General features: G+C 41.0%; 1 protein-coding gene across 1 annotated transcript in view; it reads right to left on the bottom strand.

The window, feature by feature from the left end:
• Positions 1 to 476, bottom strand: part of TLR1 (toll like receptor 1) — a 7,523-nt gene extending 7,047 nt beyond the window's left edge. The window contains 1 exon segment of the mRNA NM_001290161.1: positions 431 to 476. The gene's annotated coding sequence lies outside the window, so the exon portion shown is untranslated.
• Between the last annotated feature and the right edge of the window lie 7,150 nt (positions 477 to 7,626).

The following is a 7,626-nucleotide window of genomic DNA, read 5'->3' as shown; positions in this document are numbered from 1 at the left end:
CATTCTCATCACAAAGAGATGGATAGAGGGTGGGATAAGGAACAATGCCACCTGAAATCAACTCCTTAAGAAAACCATGAGAAAACACGTGTGACCCAAATATTCATCTCCCAGCTCAAATATAACTCTTGAAAGTATATCATGCATAGGACGAGGTGTAATTCAAGAAAACACACACACACTGAAAACACACCCCTTTTTCTGACTTAGGACAAGATGCCAATACATAAACGTTTATTCAAACATAGTAAGTATATATCAGAAATAATCCATTTAGAAAAAACACCCAGGAAATTGTATTGAGATGAACTCTAGAGAATGATAAACCCCTCACTCCCAAGAGACATAAAGACTTTGAGATTTTTGTGTCCGATGACTAGTTATGTCATTACTTTCTTTTATAAGATTAAAAAATATATATATCACTTACCGAAACAACTTGCCCATCTGCCCAGCTGGTAGTCTGTAGGAAATTCAAGTGCTTCCTCAAATCTTTATTTCACTGGTCGCCACATTTAATGTCGGGGTGGGGGAAGGCTCTTTTATGCCATCTACTGAGTCTCACTGAAATTATATTACATAGTAAGTATAAACTTATTTTCTTCTGTTCATATGTAGAATACAAACTATGGGTTGACAGATCAGTGTTAAAATAGAATAAACCCCCCAGAATGAAGAGAATGGGCAAGGTATTTCCATTCATGTTAAAAACTTAGCAAATTAGAAATAGATAAGAACTCTCTTTTGACTTTGCTTATTGTACAAAAATTGGATTAATAACACACATTACTTTCTAAGTTGCTTTTTTATTTAATAAATTGTGAATATCTCTTCAGATAAAAAAATAGAATCATATCTTTGTGGCTCCATATTTCACTAGTCAGCTCACTATTGTCTATACTCATGAATTAAAGTAGGGCTGTTAATAATCCGCAGATCATTATTGGCTGAATCTATAACACTTCTCGTTGTAGCTAGGCTGGTGCAGCTGGGAGTGCAGGTCTGGGTGTATTTCAGGAGCTTTGCTTTTCTTTCTGCCTTTTGATCAGTCCACCATTAAAAGTGACTGAGGGTGGAAAGAGGAAGAGGTCAAGATCAAAGTTCTGCTTAAACTCATTTGTAAAGAGGGAAGATCATCATATGCTAAAATAGAATGGATGCTAATCATGCCTTTTTTGACAAATTTTTTTTTTCAGAGAAAATCTAGTATTCACTTTTTTTTTCCATTGATATTTTCAAACTTTCTTCAAAAAGTGATTTTTAAAAAAATTTCCATGTGAAAAACATGCTAACAATCTCTTTTCTCAGATCAGGTCTAAAACACTTGCTTTGTTACCAGCACACACAGGAATCCAATCTGATAGCTCCACTCTGTCTTTTAAAATAACAACAAAATAATAAAATGACAAATGGGCAAATAAAGCTGAAAAATGCTTTACCTTTCAAACTTGCCCTTAGCTTAGCATTGCTTGATGTCCAGTAGCAAATTGGAAAACAATTCTCTGCTGTAATCAGCTTTTCCACCACACTGAGCAAGGACAGCTTCCGTAAACTAAGAACTTTAGGATTCTTTTGACTTGTGATTCTGTCTCTCTGTCTCTCTGTCTCTCTGTCTCTCTGTCTTTCTCTCTGTCTCTCTCTCTCTCTCTCTCTGTCTCTCTCTGTCTCTCTGTCTGTCTCTCTCTCTCTTTCTCTCTCTCGTTTCCCTCAATATCTTCACATTTTGTTTAATAGGGGAAATGTGTCTATAAATATATTTCTGAACCTGAATGAATCTCCTCTCCCCTCCACTACCATATTTCTTCCCTCAGACCCATAATTGGAGATGAGGATGGTCTGTGACTGAGAATTCAGTTACTGGCTTCCAGAGTCATTTGACTTTGTGACCAGGTCTAGAGAGTACAGTCGTCTCCCCTCATTTATGGGGGATATGTGCCAAGACCCCCCAGTAGATGCCTGAAACCACAGATAATACTGAATCCTGAGTATATTATGGTTTTTTTTTCTATACACACACACACACACACACACACACACACACACACACACACACACAACTTTTCACTTGAAGGTAGCACTTTATGGCTACTTTGTGGTATGTACAAATTGCCAGCATCACTACTCTCACTCTTTGGGGTCATTATTAAGTAAAATAAAGGTTATTTGAACATAAGCAAGCACATCTCAGTTGGACTACTCTTATTTCAGGTGCTCGATGTTCACATGTGGCCAGTAGCTTCCTTATTAGATAGTCCAGGACTAGATGCCATTATCATAGCCATGAAAATAAATACAAGCCTAAGTTCAGTTAACAGCTGTTCCAAGAGCTAACTCAAAATAGAGGTTCCATATGTTGGACTCTAGGCATACCTCTACTTCTTACAGTAGCAATCTGACCACTGCAAATTCCACATGCAGGCATTTCGTTTTGGATCCAAAGTGGTGTAAATATCCTGCCAATTAGATGTGAACTGTAGTTGTTTTGTTTTTAGCAAAAGCTTTATTGAGATACAATTCACGTACCATCAAATATTTCGCCTATTTAAAATATACAATTCAATGGCTTTAGGTATACTCACAAAGCTGTGTGACCATCACCACAATCAATTTGGAACATTTTCATCGCCATAAAAAGAAATGGCACACGCTTTAGCCATCACCCTCCACTCGTCCGTGCGCCTCAGCCCTAGATCACCACTCTAGATTGTGTTCTGCACGCAGCCCACCAAAGTGGTCTCCATAAAGTTTGTTGCAAACTACCTGCCTCCAAGAGTTTATCAGAGTACACATTTTACACATTCTCCACAAAAGTAACATTTTACAGATCTGTCAGTTTCATAGATGAAGGATGATAGTTCGTTATTGTTTCATTTTAATTTTCTTTTATTATAAATATCTTGGATGGTTTTTCATGTTTATTGGCAACTTGTCCTTTAGTGAATTACTTGTTCACGTCATTTGTCTATTTTCCTATCAAGGCTACATTTTTGCTACTTAATTATACTTTTTACTTACCTTACCGACACTAACCCTCTGTCAAACTTTTTGCATGTATCTTCCCCCATCATTTACCTTTTCATTTCGTGATGTTTTGACCCCCACACCCACACCCACCCCAAGAGTGGTCCCCTCTGTGAATACCCTTAGACAGCATTACATGTGTCCCTGGAAGTTCAGAAGTGTAAGTGAGCAGAGGGACTGGTATCTACTCTTCTGGAGATTTCTGTTGGTGTAACCCCAGCCTAAAGGCAATTAGGGATTGTGGTGTCATGTACCTGAAAAAGGAGGTGTGTCTCCCCTCGGCTTTCCTTGGTCCACATACTCAGAGAAAGCACAGGAGGATTTCATACCGTGTGTGACTACATATGAAGGAGAATGGAGGCCAGAAGAGAAGACAAGACCTATGGGAAACCAAGCCAGCCGGTCAGCCTGGCCCTTGAATAACTTTGTAGAGACAGCTACCGATCCTAGACCCCATGACTTTATTTGACCTATTATTTAAGAAAGAAAGAAATTTCTGTCTTATTGAAGCCCCTGTGTGGAATCTTCCTGTTTGGCGCTTAGCCTGTACCTTAACCGACATAATCATAGAAAAGGGTATCTGCTTTCCTACCCTCATCCCTGGTCTCAATGTCAGAAAGTTAGATCTGGGAGAAGAAGAAGAAGCAGAAAGTGTGTATGTCATATTTAAACTTGACTCTGTTGAGATTTCTCATTAACTATAGTAAAAAGCCCTCAGAAAGTCCTTGCGGCTGTAAAAATCTCTTTAGGTCTCTTTCGCTACCTATACTTTATTCTCATTTTTTTCTAATCAAATCAGTCTCTAGAAATCTCGGCAGAAATTGACTTCCTCCTTTTCCAGTGTTGTTTTTTGTGTTCTTCTCATTAAAACGCATACCCTCTCCCCCTTGCATTCCAGTCATCCAGTCACTGTCCCCCATTCTCTCACGCCCAACCATTCTATTCTCTTCACCAACCTCTTCCTTTTTTGCACCTCTGATTTCCCAAGCAGCTACTTTCATATTCTTCTCTTTCCTCAAGATAGCTTTTTTCCCTGTTGCTATACCCAGCCGAGTCTCCAGGTTATCAGAGACAGCCCTGTCGACCCCAAGGTAGTAGGGTGGATAATGTTTCCTCCAACCCCCCAAATTAGTGTCCAGCTGGAATCTCAGAATGCGACCTTATTTGAAAGTAGGGTCTTTGCATTTATAATAAAGGTACAGATCAAGTCGAGATCATACTGAAGTACGTAGGGCCCTAAATCCAATGAGAATGTCCTTAAAGGGACAGAAAAGGAGAAGACACAGAGACTTGTAGAAGAACGCCGCGTGAAGATAGAGGCAGAGATTGGACAGATGCAGCTAAAAGCCAAGGAATGCCAAAGATTGATGGCAACCACCAGAGACAGAGAGAGGCATGGGACATTTCTCCCTCAGCGCCTCCAGAAGGAACCACCCCACTGACACCGTGATTTGGGGGTTCTGGCCTCCAGAACTGTGAGAGAATCAGTTCCTGGTGTTTTAAACCAGCCAGTTGGTGGTAATCGTTACGGCAGGCCTTAAAAAACATACACATCCAGCAAAGCTACCAATCTGATGCTGTCTTTGCTCACGGTGCCCTTACCCTTCCAACGTTACATCTACTATGCCCGCCCTTTGAAGGGCCTTCCCGGCACAGGCCCAGGGCCCTTATGCTGTCCCACGGTGGCCCAAAGGCCTCATCCCAGCAGCCCTCCCTAATCAAAAATTAAGGAACCTAATTTGTATTCTCATCACAGTGTTGATAACTGAAAACATATTAAGGCACAGTTCTTGAATTGTGGTAGTGGACTGAGGACATGTGACAGCTGCACACAAACATGAATGGAAAGAAAGCTCTATTTGTTTGGGTTTTTAAGATAAAAATGAGGTCTTTGAAGACATTTCATGCTTGTGGCCATTTGGAGCTATTCATTCATCCAAATTTTTACTATCTACAATGGGCCAGGCACTGTTCTTACCACCAGGGATAAGTAGTGAACAAGGTATAGAAGGTTCTTGTTCTCCTGGAGCTTATAGTTTAGTGGTGGGAAACAGAAAACAAGTAAACAAGATAATTTCAGGAGGTGATGTGTGCTGTAAGGAAATCCGAGGGGACTGGTGTGGTGCGGAGGGGCTGTAGGGAATGCTCCCTTAGATTGCGAATTACAGGGAGACTTCTCTGAGGAGGTGACATTCAAGCTGAGACACGAAGAGGAAGAACAAGCTAAGCATGCTCCTGGGAATGGCTAATCTCCGTGGAGGGAGTGGCAATGTCAGGTGCAGAGGTGGCAGAGATGGGAATCAATGTGGCGTATTCTTGGAACAGCCAGAAGGCAGTTGTGGCTGAAGTGTGGTGGGCAGGGGAGAGAGAGGAAAGAGAGGCAGAGGGAGGTGGAGACAGGAAGGAGGGCAAACCGCGTCAGCAGGTCATGATGACGAGCTTGACATTTGTTCTAACTGCAAGGGGAGGTCGTTAGACAGGAAAATGGCTTAATGAAATTTACACTTTAAAAACAATCACTCAGGTTGCTGCTTGATGAGCGTGTGAGGCAGGAGTAAAAGCAAGGAGGCTGCTTAGGAGGTCCTTGCAGTCCTACAGATGAGAGATATTGGCGGCTTGGTCAGCGTGGCATATACTCTGCTTCAGGGTGCAGAGTGGGACATGCATACTCTCCCCTCATAATAGGTTTTTGTGTTGGGAAACATTCAAAGTCTGTATCGCTGCCCGCATGTAAATGTCTGTATTCGTGAGGGTGAGGCTGAAGATGCTGTATCGAAGGGTCCAAAAGTGTAGTGGCTTACACAAGGTCAAAGTTTTTTTCCTCTCACACAAGAGATGAGCAGTTCAGGGCCTGGTGAGAGGCAGACTTGGGCAGCACAGGGGTAGAATGAGGAGCATGCCCTCAACATGTGACTTTCCGGGAGTAGGTTCTGGATGGCTCCTCCAGTTCTCTTATCCGGTGGAAAGGTGGATGACGCAAAGGACCCCATCCTTTATTTATTAGAGACATGACCCAGAGCAGCATTTAGGTTCTAGATACATCCCATTGCCCAGAATTTAGTCACATGTCCACATCAAGCTGTAAGGAAGTCTGGAAAATGTAGTCTCTAGATGGGTTGTCAGGCGCCCTGATAAAGCTTGCACATTCTAGTATTAAATAAAGGAAAATGGGTATTGATGACTACTAAAAATCTCTGTTAAAGCATTTTTCAATTTATCTTTGTCGTTATCTACTATGGACTAAATTGTGTCCCCCTCCAAATTTTATGTGTTAAAGACCCAATTCCCCATACCTTAGTGACTGTATTTGGAGATAAGGACTTTAAAGAGGTAATTAAGGTTAAATGAGGTCGTAAGGGTGGGGTCCTAATCCAATAGGACTGGTGTTCTTATAAGAAGAGAAAGAGGTACCAGGGATGTGTACACACAGAGAAAAGGCCATCTGAGGACACAGTGAGAAGGCAGCCATCTAGAAGCCAAGGAGAGAGGCCTTAGGAGAAACCAAATCTGCTGACGCCTTCATCTTGAACTTCAAGCTTTGGAACTGTGAGAAATAAATTTCTGTTGTTTAAGCCACCCAGCCTGTGGTATTTTGTTATGGCAGCCCTAGTGAGCCAATACACCATCTTTCTCGACAGTGGTCACGAAGCAGGCAATCCCACTCGGCCTTCTCAATTCTCAATCTTACCCCACCACAGCCAAATGATCTGGCTTGGAGAGATTAGAGACAGAGAGAAAGTTTAGGGAGCTTATTGGCTCTGCTTCCAAATTTCCTCTGAGTTCAGCTGTGTTTCAGTCTTTGGGTCTGTGAGACTCCTCTGTATCCTTGAGAGAAGCACCCCCTTTCTTAAGTTGGTATCTGCTACCTGCAACTGGAGAATTCAGCAGAGGACACAGAGGCTTCCTGGAGATAGAAAATCTTTACCTAAAAAAAATAAATTGATCTCTTATCATAGAGCTTTTGTAAGTCTGAAATGTGTGAGGGTTTTCATATGTGACAAAATGTGGGTTTTGTTAAATTCTAGTTTAAAATGTCAAAATTCTATATTTTTAATGTCAACAATACTTTGTGGAAAATAACATTGAAATCATTTAAAAATATATGATCATTTAGAATGTGTGACAGTTTGTTGTTTGCTCTTTTTGTTTTGGGAGGCTTTGGGAGAGAATTTTTTGTTCATTTGTTTATCTGTTTGTTTATTAATTTAGGAAACAGTTCAACAGAGGCTGAGGAAAATGTACCATTTGGGAGAGGGTCTGTGAAGGAAAGTAAGTGCTCTTCTGAAGAACGAGAAAGGGCTAATGCAGACAGAAGATTACTGCAATAAAATCTCATTGAGGCTTATTTCTTCATAATTATTAATTTTGAAACACCGATTGAGTTGATTCTAGAAGGAAAGGGCTTCCTTTTTCTCTTTAACCACTGCCTTATAACCAGATTTTGTTGAATCTTTATCAGGATCTATCCTGAATTTTGAGCAGATCCCATAGATTTTAGTGACAAGTCTCATTTTAGTAATTACACCTCTATTTCAGGCATTAAAAGGTTCAGACTAGTACAATTTAACACCAACCTCACACTGATTTAAAATTCTCCTTGCCTCA

Source organism: Pteropus alecto, unplaced genomic scaffold, assembly GCF_000325575.1.
Source record: "Pteropus alecto unplaced genomic scaffold, ASM32557v1 scaffold5, whole genome shotgun sequence".
Classification (NCBI taxonomy): domain Eukaryota; kingdom Metazoa; phylum Chordata; class Mammalia; order Chiroptera; family Pteropodidae; genus Pteropus; species Pteropus alecto.
The sequence above is the reverse complement of the archived record's forward strand: the minus strand, read 5'-3'. Positions and strand labels throughout refer to the sequence as shown.